Source organism: Narcine bancroftii, chromosome 11 (genome assembly GCF_036971445.1).
Source record: "Narcine bancroftii isolate sNarBan1 chromosome 11, sNarBan1.hap1, whole genome shotgun sequence".
NCBI lineage: Eukaryota > Metazoa > Chordata > Chondrichthyes > Torpediniformes > Narcinidae > Narcine > Narcine bancroftii.
In genome coordinates, this window is record NC_091479.1 from 2,985,331 (window position 1) to 3,002,676 (window position 17,346).

Here is a 17,346-nt window from a genome sequence, read left to right on the forward strand (position 1 = left end):
GGGAATCTGAGGCAGGAAATCTGAGGCAGGGAATCTGAGGCAGGGAATCTGAGGCAGGGAATCTGAGGTGGGGAATCAGAGGCGGGGAATCAGAGGCAGGGAATCAGAGGCAGGGAATCAGAGGCAGGGAATCAGATGAAGGGAATCAGATGAAGGGAAGCTGAGGCAGGGAATCTGAGGCAGGGAATCTGAGGCAGGGAATCTGAGGCGGGGAATCTGAGGCGGAGAAACTGAGGCGGGGAATCTGAGGCGGGGAATCTGAGGCGGGGCATCTGAGGCGGGGAATCTGAGGCGGGGAATCTGAGGCATGGAATCTCAGGCAGGGAATCAGAGCCGGGGAATCTGAGGTGGGCAATCAGATGTGGGGAATCAGAGGCAGGGAAACAGAGGCAGGGAATCTGAGGAAAGGAATCTGAGGCAGGGAATCTGAGGCAGGGAATCAGAGGCGGGGTATCAGAGGCATGGAATCAGAGGCGGGTAATCAGAGAGGGCAAATCAGATGTGGGAATCTAGATGCAGAGAAAGAGGCACGGAAATAGAGGCAGGCAAAGAGAGGCAGGGTATCTGAGGCAGGGAATCTGAGGCGGGGAATCAGAGACACGGAAAGAGAGGCGTGGAATCAGAGGTGCGGAATCAGAGGCAGGGAATCAGAGGCAGGGAATCAGAGGCAGGGAATCAGAGGCAGGGAATCAGAGGCAGGGAATCAGAGGCAGAGAATCAGAGGCAGGCAATCAGAGGCAGGGAATCTGAGGCAGGAAATCTGAGGCAGGGAATCTGAGGCAGGGAATCTGAGGCAGGGAATCTGAGGTGGGGAATCAGAGGCGGGGAATCAGAGGCAGGGAATCAGAGGCAGGGAATCAGAGGCAGGGAATCAGATGAAGGGAATCAGATGAAGGGAAGCTGAGGCAGGGAATCTGAGGCAGGGAATCTGAGGCAGGGAATCTGAGGCGGGGAATCTGAGGCGGAGAATCTGAGGCGGGGAATCTGAGGCGGGGAATCTGAGGCGGGGCATCTGAGGCGGGGAATCTGAGGCGGGGAATCTGAGGCAGGGAATCTGAGGCGGGGAATCTGAGGCATGGAATCTCAGGCAGGGAATCAGAGCCGGGGAATCTGAGGTGGGGAATCAGATGTGGGGAATCAGAGGCAGGGAAACAGAGGCAGGGAATCTGAGGAAAGGAATCTGAGGCAGGGAATCTGAGGCAGGGAATCAGAGGCGGGGAATCAGAGGCATGGAATCAGAGGCGGGTAATCAGAGAGGGCAAATCAGATGTGGGAATCTAGATGCAGAGAAAGAGGCACGGAAATAGAGGCAGGCAAAGAGAGGCAGGGTATCTGAGGCAGGGAATCTGAGGCGGGGAATCAGAGACACGGAAAGAGAGGTGGAAAATCAGAGGCGCGGAATCAGAGGCAGGGAATCAGAGGCAGGGATTTAGAGGCAGGGAATCAGAGGTAGGGAATCAGAGGCAGGGAATCAGAGGCAGGGAATCAGAGGCAGGGAATCAGAGGCAGGGAATCAGAGGCAGGGAATCAGAGGCAGGCAATCAGAGGCAGGGAATCTGAGGCAGGGAATCTGAGGCGGGGAATCTGAGGCGGGGAATCTGAGGCGGGGAATCTGAGGCGGGGAATCTGAGGCGGGGAATCTGAGGTGGGGAATCTGAGGTGGGGAATCTGAGACGGGGAATCTGAGGCGGGGAATCTGAGGCGGGATATCTGAGGCAGGGAATCTCAGGCAGGGAATCAGAGGCGGGGAATCTGAGGCGGGGAATCAGAGGCGGGGATTCAGAGGCGGGGAAACAGAGGCAGGGAATCAGAGGCGGGGAATCAGAGGCGGGGAATCAGAGGCGGGGAATAAGAGGCGGGGAATCAAAGGCAGGGAATCAGAGGCAGGGAATCTGAGGCAGGGAATCTGAGGCAGGGAATCTGAGGCAGGGAATCAGAGGCGGGGAATCAGAGGCAGGGAATCAGAGGCGGGGAATCAGAGGCAGGGAATCTGAGGCAGGGAATCTGATGCAGGGAATCAGAGCCGGGGAATCTGAGGCAGGGAATCAGAGGCGGGGAATCAGAGGCGGGGATTCAGAGGCGGGAAATAAGAGGCGGGGAATCAGAGGCGGGGAATCAGAGGCCGGGAATCTGAGGCAGGGAATCTGAGGCAGGGAATCTGAGGCAGGGAATCAGAGGCGGGGAATCAGAGGCAGGGAATCAGAGGCGGGGAATCAGAGGCGGGGAATCTGCGGGAGGAAAAGAGATGTGGGGAAAGAGAGGCAGAGAAAGAGGCGCGGAAATAGAGGCAGGGAAAGAGAGGCGGGGAATGGAAGGTGGGGAATCAGAGGCGGGGAATCAGAGGCGGGCAATCAGAGACACGGATAGAGAAGCCTGGTATCAGAGGCGCGGAATCAGAGCCGGCGAATCTGAGCCGGGAAATAAGAGGCAGAGAAACAGAGGCTGTGAAACATTGGTGTGGAATCGGAGGCGGGGTATCAGTGGCAGGGAATCAGAGGCGGGGAATCAGAGGCGGGGAATCGGAGACAGGGAATCTGAGGCAGGGAATCTGAGGCAGGGAATCTGAGGCAGGGAATCTGAGGCAGGGAATCTGAGGCGGGGAATCTGAGGCGGTAAATCTGAGTCGGGGAATCTGAGGCACAGAATCTGAGGCAGTGAATCAGAGGCATGGAATCAGAGGCGGGTTATCAGAGGGGGCAAATGAGATGTGGGAAACTAGATGCAGAGAAAGAGGCACGGAAATAGAGGCAGGCAAAGAGAGGCAGGGTATCAGAGGCAGGGAATCAGAGGCGTGGAATCAGAGACAAGGAAAGAGAGGCGTGGAATCAGAGGTGCGGAATCAGAGGCAGGGAATCAGAGGCAGGGAATCAGAGGCAGGGAATCAGAGGCAGGGAATCAGAGGCAGGGAATCAGAGGCAGGGAATCTGAGGCAGGGAATCAGAGGCAGGCAATCAGAGGCAGGGAATCTGAGGCAGGAAATCTGAGGCAGGGAATCTGAGGCAGGGAATCTGAGGCATGGAATCTGAGGCGGGGAATCAGAGGCGTGGAATCAGAGGCAGGGAATCAGAGGCAGGGAATCAGAGGCAGGGAATCAGATGAAGGGAATCAGATGAAGGGAAGCTGAGGCAGGGAATCTGAGGCAGGGAATCTGAGGCAGGGTATCTGAGGCGGGGAATCTGAGGCGGAGAAACTGAGGCGGGGAATCTGAGGCGGGGAATCTGAGGCGGGGAATCTGAGGCGGCGCATCTGAGGCGGGGAATCTGAGGCGGGGAATCTGAGGCAGGGAATCTGAGGCGGGGAATCTGAGGCATGGAATCTCAGGCAGGGAATCAGAGCCGGGGAATCTGAGGTGGGGAATCAGATGTGGGGAATCAGAGGCAGGGAAACAGAGGCAGGGAATCTTAGGAAAGGAATCTGAGGCAGGGAATCTGAGGCAGGGAATCAGAGGCGGGGAATCAGAGGCGGGGAATCAGAGGCGGGGAATCAGAGGCGGGTAATCAGAGGCATGGAATCAGAGGCGGGTAATCAGAGGGGGCAAATGAGATGTGGGAAACTAGATGCAGAGAAAGAGGCACGGAAATAGAGGCAGGCAAAGAGAGGCAGGGTATCTGAGGAAGGGAATCTGAGGCGGGGAATCAGAGACACGGAAAGAGAGGCGGGGAATCAGAGGCGCGGAATCAGAGGCAGGAAATCAGAGGCAGGGAATCAGAGGCAGGGATTTAGAGGCAGGGAATCAGAGGCAGGGAATCAGAGGCAGGGAATCAGAGGCAGGGAATCAGAGGCAGGCAATCAGAGGCAGGGAATCTGAGGCAGGGAATCTGAGGCGGGGAATCTGAGGCGGGGAATCTGAGGCGGGGAATCTGAGGCGGGGAATCTGAGGCGGGGAATCTGAGGCGGGGAATCTGAGGCGAGGAATCTGAGGCGGGGAATCTGAGACGGGGAATCTGAGGCGGGGAATCTGAGGCGGGGATTCTGAGGCGGGGTATCTGAGGCGGGGAATCTGAGGCGCGGAATCTGAGGCGGGGTATCTGAGGCAGGGAATCTCAGGCAGGGAATCAGAGCCGGGGAATCTGAGGCGGGGAATCATAGGCGGGGATTCAGAGGCGGGGAAACAGAGGCAGGGAATCAGAGGTGGGGAATCAGAGGCGGGGAATCAGAGGCGGGGAATAAGAGGCTGGGAATCAAAGGCGGGGAATCAGAGGCAGGGAATCTGAGGCAGGGAATCTGAGGCAGGGAATCTGAGGCAGGGAATCAGAGGCGGGGAATCAGAGGCAGGGAATCAGAGGCGGGGAATCAGAGGCAGGGAATCTGAGGCAGGGAATCTGATGCAGGGAATCAGAGCCGGGGAATCTGAGGGAGGGAATCAGAGGCGGGGAATCAGAGGCGCGGAATCAGAGGCGGGGAATAAGTGGCGGGGAATCAGAGGCGGGGAATCAGAGGCCGGGAATCTGAGGCAGGGAATCTGAGGCAGGGAATCTGAGGCAGGGTATCAGAGGCAGGGAATCAGAGGCAGGGAATCAGAGGCGGGGAATCAGAGGCGGGGAATCAGTGGGAGGAAAAGAGATGTGGAGAAAGAGAGGCAGAGAAAGATGCGCGGAAATAGAGGCAGGGAAAGAGAGGCGGGGAATGGAAGGTGGGGAATCAGAGGCGGGGAATCAGAGGCGGGCTATCAGAGACACGGAAAGAGAAGCGTGGAATCAGATGCGCGGAATCAGAGCCGGCGAATCTGAGCCGGGAAATAAGAGGCAGAGAAACAGAGGCGGTGAAACATTGGTGTGGAATCGGAGGCGGGGTATCAGTGGCAGGGAATCAGAGGCAGGGAATAAGAGGCAGGGAATCAGAGGCAGGGAATCAGAGGCAGGGAATCAGAGGCAGGGAATCTGAGGCAGGGAATCTGAGGCAGGAATCCGAGGCGGGGTATCAGAGGCAGGGAATCAGAGGCGGGGAATCAGAGGCAGGGAATCTGAGGCAGGGAATCTGATGCAGGGAATCAGAGCCGGGGAATCTGAGGCAGGGAATCAGACACGGGGAATCAGAGGCGGGGAATCAGAGGCGGGGAATAAGAGGCGGGGAATCAGAGGCGGGGAATCAGAGGCAGGGAATCTGAGGCAGAGAATCTGAGGCAGGGAATCTGAGGCAGGGAATCAGAGGCGGGGAATCAGAGGCAGGGAATCAGAGGCGGGGAATCAGAGGCGGGGAATCAGCGGGAAGAAAAGCGTTGTGGGGAAAGAGAGGCAGAGAAAGAGGCGTGGAAATAGAGGCAGGGAAAGAGAGGCGGGGAATGAAAGGTGGGGAATCAGAGGTGGGGAAACAGGCGGGTAAACAGAGGCAGGTAAACATAGGTGGATAAATAGCGGCGGGGAAAGAGGCGGGCAAAACATAGTGGTTGGAACTTGTGTGTTTAAAATCAGGTACACAAAACAGATCAAGCAGTGTTGTTGAAATTGAGGGAGGGAAAGACAGGCACGGAAAGAGTGGAGTGGAAAGAGTGGAGGCGAAAGAGAGGCGTCGAGACAGAGGTGGGGAATCAGAGGCGGGGAATCAGAGGCGGTGAAACAGGTGGGTAAACAGAGGCGGGTAAACATAGGCGGAAAAATAGAGGCGGGGAAAGTGATGGGTGAAACATAGTGGTTGGAACTTGTGTGTTGAAAATGAGGTACACAGAACAGATCAAACAGAGTTGTTGAAATTGAGGGAAGGAAAGAGAGGCGCGGAAAGAGTGTAGGGGAAAAAGTGGAGGCGAAAGAGAGGCATACAGACAGAGGTGGGGAATCAGAGGCGGGGAAACAGAGGCGGGGAATCAGAGGCGGGCAATCAGTGGCAGGCAATCAGAGGTGGGGAATCAGAGGCGGGGAATAAGAGGCCTGGAATCCGAGGCGGGGAATCAGAGGCGTGGAATCAGAGGCGGGGAATCAGTGGCGGGGAATCAGAGGCGGGGAAACAGAGGCGGGGAATCAGAGGCGGGGATTCAGAGGCGGGGATTCAGAGGCTGGGAATCAGAGGCGGGGAATCAGAGGCGGGGAATCAGAGGCGGGGAATCGGAGACAGGGAATCTGAGGCAGGGAATCTGAGGCAGGGAATCTGAGGCAGGGAATCTGAGGCGGGGAATCTGAGGCGGTAAATCTGAGTCGGGGAATCTGAGGCACGGAATCTGAGGCAGTGAATCAGAGGCATGGAATCAGAGGCGGGTTATCAGAGGGGGCAAATGAGATGTGGGAAACTAGATGCAGAGAATGAGTCACGGAAATAGAGGCAGGCAAAGAGAGGCAGGGTATCAGAGGCAGGGAATCAGAGGCGTGGAATCAGAGACAAGGAAATAGAGGCGTGGAATCAGAGGTGCGGAATCAGAGGCAGGGAATCAGAGGCAGGGAATCAGAGGCAGGGAATCAGAGGCAGGGAATCAGAGGCAGGGAAACAGAGGCAGGGAATCAGAGGCAGGCAATCAGAGGCAGGGAATCTGAGGCAGGAAATCTGAGGCAGGGAATCTGAGGCAGGGAATCTGAGGCAGGGAATCTGAGGTGGGGAATCAGAGGCGGGGAATCAGAGGCAGGGAATCAGAGGCAGGGAATCAGAGGGAGGGAATCAGATGAAGGGAATCAGATGAAGGGAAGCTGAGGCAGGGAATCTGAGGCAGGGAATCTGAGGCAGGGAATCTGAGGCGGGGAATCTGAGGCGGAGAATCTGAGGAGGGGAATCTGAGGCAGGGAATCTGAGGCGGGGAATCTGAGGCGGGGAATCTGAGGCGGGGAATCTGAGGCAGGGAATCTGAGGCGGGGAATCTGAGGCATTGAATCTCAGGCAGGGAATCAGAGGCGGGGAATCTGAGGTGGGGAATCAGACGTGGGGAATCAGAGGCGGGGAAACAGAGGCAGGGAATCTGAGGAAAGGAATCTGAGGCAGGGAATCTGAGGCAGGGAATCAGAGGCGGGGAATCAGAGGCGGGGAATCAGAGGCGGGGAATCAGAGGCATGGAATCAGAGGCGGGTAATCAGAGGGGGCAAATCAGATGTGGGAATCTAGATGCAGAGAAAGAGGCACGGAAATAGTGGCAGGCAAAGAGAGGCAGGGTATCTGAGGCAGGGAATCTGAGGCGGGGAATCAGAGACACGGAAAGAGAGGCGGGGAATCAGAGGCGCGGAATCAGAGGCAGGGAATCAGAGGCAGGGATTTAGAGGCAGGGAATCAGAGGCAGGGAATCAGAGGCAGGGAATCAGAGGCAGGGAATCAGAGGCAGGCAATCAGAGGGAGGGAATCAGAGGCAGGGAATCAGAGGCAGGCAATCAGAGACAGGGAATCTGAGGCGGGGAATCTGAGGCGGGGAATCTGAGGCGGGGAATCTGAGGCGGGGAATCTGAGGCGGGGAATCTGAGGCGGGGAATCTGAGGCGGGGAATCTGAGGCGGGGAATCTGAGACGGGGAATCTGAGGCGGGGAATCTGAGGCGGGGTATCTGAGGCAGGGAATCTCAGGCAGGGAATCAGAGCCGGGGAATCTGAGGCGGGGAATCAGAGGCGGGGAATCAGAGGCGGGGAATCAGAGGCGGGGAATCAGAGGCATGGAATCAGAGGCGGGGAATCAGCGGGAAGAAAAGCGTTGTGGGGAAAGAGAGGCAGAGAAAGAGGCGTGGAAATAGAGGCAGGGAAAGAGAGGCGGGGAATGAAAGGGTGGGAATCAGAGGTGGGGAAACAGGCGGGTAAACAGAGGCAGGTAAACATAGGTGGATAAATAGCGGCGGGGAAAGAGGCGGGCAAAACATAGTGGTTGGAACTTGTGTGTTTAAAATCAGGTTCACAAAACAGATCAAACAGTGTTGTTGAAATTGAGGGAGGGAAAGACAGGCACGGAAAGAGTGGAGTGGAAAGAGTGGAGGCGAAAGAGAGGCGTCGAGACAGAGGTGGGGAATCAGAGGCGGGGAATCAGAGGCGGTGAAACAGGTGGGTAAACAGAGGCGGGCAAACATAGGCGGAAAAATAGAGGCGGGGAAAGTGATGGGTGAAACATAGTGGTTGGAACTTGTGTGTTGAAAATGAGGTACACAGAACAGATCAAACAGAGTTGTTGAAATTGAGGGAAGGAAAGAGAGGCGCGGAAAGAGTGTAGGGGAAAAAGCGGAGGCGAAAGAGAGGCATACAGACAGAGGTGGGGAATCAGAGGCGGGGAAACAGAGGCGGGGAATCAGAGGCGGGCAATCAGTGGCAGGCAATCAGAGGTGGGGAATCAGAGGCGGGGAATAAGAGGCCTGGAATCAGAGGCGGGGAATCAGAGGCGTGGAATCAGAGGCGGGGAATCAGTGGCGGGGAATCAGAGGCGGGGAAACAGAGGCGGGGAATCAGAGGCGGGGATTCAGAGGCGGGGATTCAGAGGCTGGGAATCAGAGGCGGGGAATCAGAGGCGGGAAATCAGAGGCGGAGAATCGGAGACAGGGAATCTGAGGCAGGGAATCTGAGGCAGGGAATCTGAGGCAGGGAATCTGAGGCAGGGAATCTGAGGCGGGGAATCTGAGGCGGTAAATCTGAGTCGGGGAATCTGAGGCACAGAATCTGAGGCAGTGAATCAGAGGCATGGAATCAGAGGCGGGTTATCAGAGGGGGCAAATGAGATGTGGGAAACTAGATGCAGAGAATGAGTCACGGAAATAGAGGCAGGCAAAGAGAGGCAGGGTATCAGAGGCAGGGAATCAGAGGCGTGGAATCAGAGACAAGGGAATAGAGGCGTGGAATCAGAGGTGTGGAATCAGAGGCAGGGAATCAGAGGCAGGGAATCAGAGGCAGGGAATCAGAGGCAGGGAATCAGAGGCAGGGAAACAGAGGCAGGGAATCAGAGGCAGGCAATCAGAGGCAGGGAATCTGAGGCAGGAAATCTGAGGCAGGGAATCTGAGGCAGGGAATCTGAGGCAGGGAATCTGAGGCGGGGAATCAGAGGCGGGGAATCAGAGGCAGGGAATCAGAGGCAGGGAATCAGAGGGAGGGAATCAGATGAAGGGAATCAGATGAAGGGAAGCTGAGGCAGGGAATCTGAGGCAGGGAATCTGAGGCAGGGAATCTGAGGCGGGGAATCTGAGGAGGAGAAACTGAGGAGGGGAATCTGAGGTGGGGAATCTGAGGCGGGGAATCTGAGGCGGGGAATCTGAGGCGGGGAATCTGAGGCAGGGAATCTGAGGCGGGGAATCTGAGGCATGGAATCTCAGGCAGGGAATCAGAGGCGGGGAATCTGAGGTGGGGAATCAGACGTGGGGAATCAGAGGCGGGGAAACAGAGGCAGGGAATCTGAGGAAAGGAATCTGAGGCAGGGAACCTGAGGCAGGGAATCAGAGGCGGGGAATCAGAGGCGGGGAATCAGAGGCGGGGAATCAGAGGCATGGAATCAGAGGCGGGTAATCAGAGGGGGCAAATCAGATGTGGGAATCTAGATGCAGAGAAAGAGGCACGGAAATAGAGGCAGGCAAAGAGAGGCAGGGTATCTGAGGCAGGGAATCTGAGGTGGGGAATCAGAGGCAGGGAATCTGAGGCAGGGAATCTGAGGCGGGGAATCTGAGGCGGTAAATCTGAGTCGGGGAATCTGAGGCAGGGAATCTGAGGCAGGGAATCTGAGGCAGGGAATCTGAGGCGGGGAATCAGAGGCGGGGAATCAGAGGCAGGGAATCAGAGGCAGGGAATCAGAGGGAGGGAATCAGATGAAGGGAATCAGATGAAGGGAAGCTGAGGCAGGGAATCTGAGGCAGGGAATCTGAGGCAGGGAATCTGAGGCGGGGAATCTGAGGAGGAGAAACTGAGGAGGGGAATCTGAGGTGGGGAATCTGAGGCGGGGAATCTGAGGCGGGGAATCTGAGGCGGGGAATCTGAGGCAGGGAATCTGAGGCGGGGAATCTGAGGCATGGAATCTCAGGCAGGGAATCAGAGGCGGGGAATCTGAGGTGGGGAATCAGACGTGGGGAGTCAGAGGCGGGGAAACAGAGGCAGGGAATCTGAGGAAAGGAATCTGAGGCAGGGAATCTGAGGCAGGGAATCAGAGGCGGGGAATCAGAGGCGGGGAATCAGAGGCGGGGAATCAGAGGCATGGAATCAGAGGCGGGTAATCAGAGGGGGCAAATCAGATGTGGGAATCTAGATGCAGAGAAAGAGGCACGGAAATAGAGGCAGGCAAAGAGAGACAGGGTATCTGAGGCAGGGAATCTGAGGCGGGGAATCAGAGACACGGAAAGAGAGGCGGGGAATCAGAGGCGCGGAATCGGAGGCAGGGAATCAGAGGCAGGGATTTAGAGGCAGGGAATCAGAGGCAGGGAATCAGAGGCAGGGAATCAGAGGCAGGGAATCAGAGGCAGGCAATCAGAGGGAGGGAATCAGATGCAGGGAATCAGAGGCAGGCAATCAGAGGCAGGGAATCTGAGGCGGGGAATCTGAGGCGGGGAATCTGAGGCGGGGAATCTGAGGCGGGGAATCTGAGGCGGGGAATCTGAGGCGGGGAATCTGAGGCGGGGAATCTGAGGCGGGGAATCTGAGGCGGGGAATCTGAGACGGGGAATCTGAGGCGGGGAATCTGAGGCGGGGTATCTGAGGCAGGGAATCTCAGGCAGGGAATCAGAGCCGGGGAATCTGAGGCGGGAAATCAGAGGCGGGGAATCAGAGGCGGGGAATCAGAGGCGGGGTATCTGAGGCACGGAATCTGAGGCAGTGAATCAGAGGCATGGAATCAGAGGCGGGTTATCAGAGGGGGCAAATGAGATGTGGGAAACTAGATGCAGAGAATGAGTCACGGAAATAGAGTCAGGCAAAGAGAGGCAGGGTATCAGAGGCAGGGAATCAGAGGCGTGGAATCAGAGACAAGGAAATAGAGGCGTGGAATCAGAGGTGCGGAATCAGAGGCAGGGAATCAGAGGCAGGGAATAAGAGGCAGGGAATCAGAGGCAGGGAATAAGAGGCAGGGAAACAGAGGCAGGGAATCAGAGGCAGGCAATCAGAGGCAGGGAATCTGAGGCAGGAAATCTGAGGCAGGGAATCTGAGGCAGGGAATCTGAGGCAGGGAATCTGAGGCGGGGAATCAGAGGCGGGGAATCAGAGGCAGGGAATCAGAGGCAGGGAATCAGAGGGAGGGAATCAGATGAAGGGAATCAGATGAAGGGAAGCTGAGGCAGGGAATCTGAGGCAGGGAATCTGAGGCAGGGAATCTGAGGCGGGGAATCTGAGGCGGGGAATCTGAGGCGGGGAATCTGAGGCGGGGAATCTGAGGCGGGGAATCTGAGGCGGGGAATCTGAGGCGGGGAATCTGAGGTGGGGAATCTGAGATGGGGAATCTGAGGCGGGGAATCTGAGGCAGGGAATCTGAGGCAGGGAATCAGAGGCGGGGAATCAGAGGCAGGGAATCAGAGGCGGGGAATCAGAGGCGGGGAATCAGCGGGAAGAAAAGCGTTGTGGGGAAAGAGAGGCAGAGAAAGAGGCGTGGAAATAGAGGCAGGGAAAGAGAGGCGGGGAATGAAAGGTGGGGAATCAGAGGTGGGGAAACAGGCGGGTAAACAGAGGCAGGTAAACATAGGTGGATAAATAGCGGCGGGGAAAGAGGCGGGCAAAACATAGTGGTTGGAACTTGTGTGTTTAAAATCAGGTACACAAAACAGATCAAACAGTGTTGTTGAAATTGAGGGAGGGAAAGACAGGCACGGAAAGAGTGGAGTGGAAAGAGTGGAGGCGAAAGAGAGGCGTCGAGACAGAGGTGGGGAATCAGAGGCGGGGAATCAGAGGCGGTGAAACAGGTGGGTAAACAGAGGCGGGCAAACATAGGCGGAAAAATAGAGGCGGGGAAAGTGATGGGTGAAACATAGTGGTTGGAACTTGTGTGTTGAAAATGAGGTACACAGAACAGATCAAACAGAGTTGTTGAAATTGAGGGAAGGAAAGAGAGGCGCGGAAAGAGTGTAGGGGAAAAAGCGGAGGCGAAAGAGAGGCATACAGACAGAGGTGGGGAATCAGAGGCGGGGAAACAGAGGCGGGGAATCAGAGGCGGGCAATCAGTGGCAGGCAATCAGAGGTGGGGAATCAGAGGCGGGGAATAAGAGGCCTGGAATCAGAGGCGGGGAATCAGAGGCGTGGAATCAGAGGCGGGGAATCAGTGGCGGGGAATCAGAGGCGGGGAAACAGAGGCGGGGAATCAGAGGCGGGGATTCAGAGGCGGGGATTCAGAGGCTGGGAATCAGAGGCGGGGAATCAGAGGCGGGAAATCAGAGGCGGAGAATCGGAGACAGGGAATCTGAGGCAGGGAATCTGAGGCAGGGAATCTGAGGCAGGGAATCTGAGGCAGGGAATCTGAGGCGGGGAATCTGAGGCGGTAAATCTGAGTCGGGGAATCTGAGGCACAGAATCTGAGGCAGTGAATCAGAGGCATGGAATCAGAGGCGGGTTATCAGAGGGGGCAAATGAGATGTGGGAAACTAGATGCAGAGAATGAGTCACGGAAATAGAGGCAGGCAAAGAGAGGCAGGGTATCAGAGGCAGGGAATCAGAGGCGTGGAATCAGAGACAAGGGAATAGAGGCGTGGAATCAGAGGTGCGGAATCAGAGGCAGGGAATCAGAGGCAGGGAATCAGAGGCAGGGAATCAGAGGCAGGGAATCAGAGGCAGGGAAACAGAGGCAGGGAATCAGAGGCAGGCAATCAGAGGCAGGGAATCTGAGGCAGGAAATCTGAGGCAGGGAATCTGAGGCAGGGAATCTGAGGCAGGGAATCTGAGGCGGGGAATCAGAGGCGGGGAATCAGAGGCAGGGAATCAGAGGCAGGGAATCAGAGGGAGGGAATCAGATGAAGGGAATCAGATGAAGGGAAGCTGAGGCAGGGAATCTGAGGCAGGGAATCTGAGGCAGGGAATCTGAGGCGGGGAATCTGAGGAGGAGAAACTGAGGAGGGGAATCTGAGGTGGGGAATCTGAGGCGGGGAATCTGAGGCGGGGAATCCGAGGCGGGGAATCTGAGGCAGGGAATCTGAGGCGGGGAATCTGAGGCATGGAATCTCAGGCAGGGAATCAGAGGCGGGGAATCTGAGGTGGGGAATCAGACGTGGGGAATCAGAGGCGGGGAAACAGAGGCAGGGAATCTGAGGAAAGGAATCTGAGGCAGGGAATCTGAGGCAGGGAATCAGAGGCGGGGAATCAGAGGCGGGGAATCAGAGGCGGGGAATCAGAGGCATGGAATCAGAGGCGGGTAATCAGAGGGGGCAAATCAGATGTGGGAATCTAGATGCAGAGAAAGAGGCACGGAAATAGAGGCAGGCAAAGAGAGGCAGGGTATCTGAGGCAGGGAATCTGAGGCGGGGAATCAGAGGCAGGGAATCTGAGGCAGGGAATCTGAGGCGGGGAATCTGAGGCGGTAAATCTGAGTCGGGGAATCTGAGGCAGGGAATCTGAGGCAGGGAATCTGAGGCAGGGAATCTGAGGCGGGGAATCAGAGGCGGGGAATCAGAGGCAGGGAATCAGAGGCAGGGAATCAGAGGGAGGGAATCAGATGAAGGGAATCAGATGAAGGGAAGCTGAGGCAGGGAATCTGAGGCAGGGAATCTGAGGCAGGGAATCTGAGGCGGGGAATCTGAGGAGGAGAAACTGAGGAGGGGAATCTGAGGTGGGGAATCTGAGGCGGGGAATCTGAGGCGGGGAATCTGAGGCGGGGAATCTGAGGCAGGGAATCTGAGGCGGGGAATCTGAGGCATGGAATCTCAGGCAGGGAATCAGAGGCGGGGAATCTGAGGTGGGGAATCAGACGTGGGGAGTCAGAGGCGGGGAAACAGAGGCAGGGAATCTGAGGAAAGGAATCTGAGGCAGGGAATCTGAGGCAGGGAATCAGAGGCGGGGAATCAGAGGCGGGGAATCTGAGGCGGGGAATCAGAGGCATGGAATCAGAGGCGGGTAATCAGAGGGGGCAAATCAGATGTGGGAATCTAGATGCAGAGAAAGAGGCACGGAAATAGAGGCAGGCAAAGAGAGGCAGGGTATCTGAGGCAGGGAATCTGAGGCGGGGAATCAGAGACACGGAAAGAGAGGCGGGGAATCAGAGGCGCGGAATCAGAGGCAGGGAATCAGAGGCAGGGATTTAGAGGCAGGGAATCAGAGGCAGGGAATCAGAGGCAGGGAATCAGAGGCAGGGAATCAGAGGCAGGCAATCAGAGGGAGGGAATCAGATGCAGGGAATCAGAGGCAGGCAATCAGAGGCAGGGAATCTGAGGCGGGGAATCTGAGGCGGGGAATCTGAGGCGGGGAATCTGAGGCGGGGAATCTGAGGCGGGGAATCTGAGGCGGGGAATCTGAGGCGGGGAATCTGAGGCGGGGAATCTGAGGCGGGGAATCTGAGACGGGGAATCTGAGGCGGGGAATCTGAGGCGGGGTATCTGAGGCAGGGAATCTCAGGCAGGGAATCAGAGCCGGGGAATCTGAGGCGGGAAATCAGAGGCGGGGAATCAGAGGCGGGGAATCAGAGGCGGGGTATCTGAGGCACGGAATCTGAGGCAGTGAATCAGAGGCATGGAATCAGAGGCGGGTTATCAGAGGGGGCAAATGAGATGTGGGAAACTAGATGCAGAGAATGAGTCACGGAAATAGAGTCAGGCAAAGAGAGGCAGGGTATCAGAGGCAGGGAATCAGAGGCGTGGAATCAGAGACAAGGAAATAGAGGCGTGGAATCAGAGGTGCGGAATCAGAGGCAGGGAATCAGAGGCAGGGAATAAGAGGCAGGGAATCAGAGGCAGGGAATAAGAGGCAGGGAAACAGAGGCAGGGAATCAGAGGCAGGCAATCAGAGGCAGGGAATCTGAGGCAGGAAATCTGAGGCAGGGAATCTGAGGCAGGGAATCTGAGGCAGGGAATCTGAGGCGGGGAATCAGAGGCGGGGAATCAGAGGCAGGGAATCAGAGGCAGGGAATCAGAGGGAGGGAATCAGATGAAGGGAATCAGATGAAGGGAAGCTGAGGCAGGGAATCTGAGGCAGGGAATCTGAGGCAGGGAATCTGAGGCGGGGAATCTGAGGAGGAGAATCTGAGGAGGGGAATCTGAGGTGGGGAATCTGATGCGGGGAATCTGAGGCGGGGAATCTGAGGCGGGGAATCTGAGGCAGGGAATCTGAGGCGGGGAATCTGAGGCATGGAATCTCAGGCAGGGAATCAGAGGCGGGGAATCTGAGGTGGGGAATCAGACGTGGGGAATCAGAGGCGGGGAAACAGAGGCAGGGAATCTGAGGAAAGGAATCTGAGGCAGGGAATCTGAGGCAGGGAATCAGAGGCGGGGAATCAGAGGCGGGGAATCAGAGGCGGGGAATCAGAGGCATGGAATCAGAGGCGGGTAATCAGAGGGGGCAAATCAGATGTGGGAATCTAGATGCAGAGAAAGAGGCACGGAAATAGAGGCAGGCAAAGGGAGGCAGGGTATCTGAGGCAGGGAATCTGAGGCGGGGAATCAGAGACACGGAAAGAGAGGCGGGGAATCAGAGGCGCGGAATCAGAGTCAGGGAATCAGAGGCAGGGATTTAGAGGCAGGGAATCAGAGGCAGGGAATCAGAGGCAGGGAATCAGAGGCAGGGAATCAGAGGCAGGCAATCAGAGGGAGGGAATCAGAGGCAGGGAATCAGAGGCAGGCAATCAGAGGCAGGGAATCTGAGGCGGGGAATCTGAGGCGGGGAATCTGAGGCGGGGAATCTGAGGCGGGGAATCTGAGGCGGGGAATCTGAGGCGGGGAATCTGAGGCGGGGAATCTGAGGCGGGGAATCTGAGACGGGGAATCTGAGGCGGGGAATCTGAGGCGGGGTATCTGAGGCAGGGAATCTCAGGCATGGAATCAGAGCCGGGGAATCTGAGGCGGGAAATCAGAGGCGGGGAATCAGAGGCGGGGAATCAGAGGCGGGGAATCAGAGGCATGGAATCAGAGGCGGGTAATCAGAGGGGGCAAATCAGATGTGGGAATCTAGATGCAGAGAAAGAGGCACGGAAATAGAGGCAGGCAAAGAGAGGCAGGGTATCTGAGGCAGGGAATCTGAGGCGGGGAATCAGAGACACGGAAATAGAGGTGTGGAATCAGAGGTGCGGAATCAGAGGCAGGGAATCAGAGGCAGGGATTTAGAGGCAGGGAATCAGAGGCAGGGAATCAGAGGCAGGGAATCAGAGGCAGGGAATCAGAGGCAGGGAATCAGAGGCAGGGAATCAGAGGCAGGCAATCAGAGGCAGGCAATCAGAGGCAGGGAATCTGAGGCGGGGAATCTGAGGCGGGGAATCTGAGGCGGGGAATCTGAGGCGGGGAATCTGAGGCGGGGAATCTGAGGCGGGGAATCTGAGGCGGGGAATCTGAGGCGGGGAATCTGAGGTGGGGAATCTGAGACGGGGAATCTGAGGCGGGGAATCTGAGGCGGGGTATCTGAGGCAGGGAATCTCAGGCAGGGAATCAGAGCCGGGGAATCTGAGGCGGGGAATCAGAGGCGGGGATTCAGAGGCGGGGAAACAGAGGCAGGGAATCAGAGGCGGGGAATCAGAGGCGGGGAATCAGAGGCGGGGAATAAGAGGCGGGGAATCAAAGGCAGGGAATCAGAGGCAGGGAATCTGAGGCAGGGAATCTGAGGCAGGGAATCTGAGGCAGGGAATCGGAGGCGGGGAATCAGAGGCAGGGAATCAGAGGCGGGGAATCAGAGGCAGGGAATCTGAGGCAGGGAATCTGATGCAGGGAATCAGAGCCGGGGAATCTGAGGCAGGGAATCAGAGGCGGGGAATCAGAGGCGGGGAATCAGAGGCGGGAAATAAGAGGCGGGAAATCAGAGGCGGGGAATCAGAGGCCGGGAATCTGAGGCAGGGAATCTGAGGCAGGGAATCTGAGGCAGGGAATCAGAGGCGGGGAATCAGAGGCAGGGAATCAGAGGCGGGGAATCAGAGGCGGGGAATCCGCGGGAGGAAAAGAGATGTGGGGAAAGAGAGGCAGAGAAAGAGGCGCGGAAATAGAGGCAGGGAAAGAGAGGCGGGGAATGAAAGGTGGGGAATCAGAGGCGGGGAATCAGAGGCGGGCTATCAGAGACACGGAAAGAGAAGCGTGGTATCAGAGGCGCCGAATCAGAGCCGGCGAATCTGAGCCGGGAAATAAGAGGCAGAGAAACAGAGGCTGTGAAACATTGGTGTGGAATCGGAGGCGGGGTATCAGTGGCAGGGAATCAGAGGCGGGGAATCAGAGGCGGGGAATCGGAGACAGGGAATCTGAGGCAGGGAATCTGAGGCAGGGAATCTGAGGCAGGGAATCTGAGGCAGGGAATCTGAGGCGGGGAATCTGAGGCGGTAAATCTGAGTCGGGGTATCTGAGGCACAGAATCTGAGGCAGTGAATCAGAGGCATGGAATCAGAGGCGGGT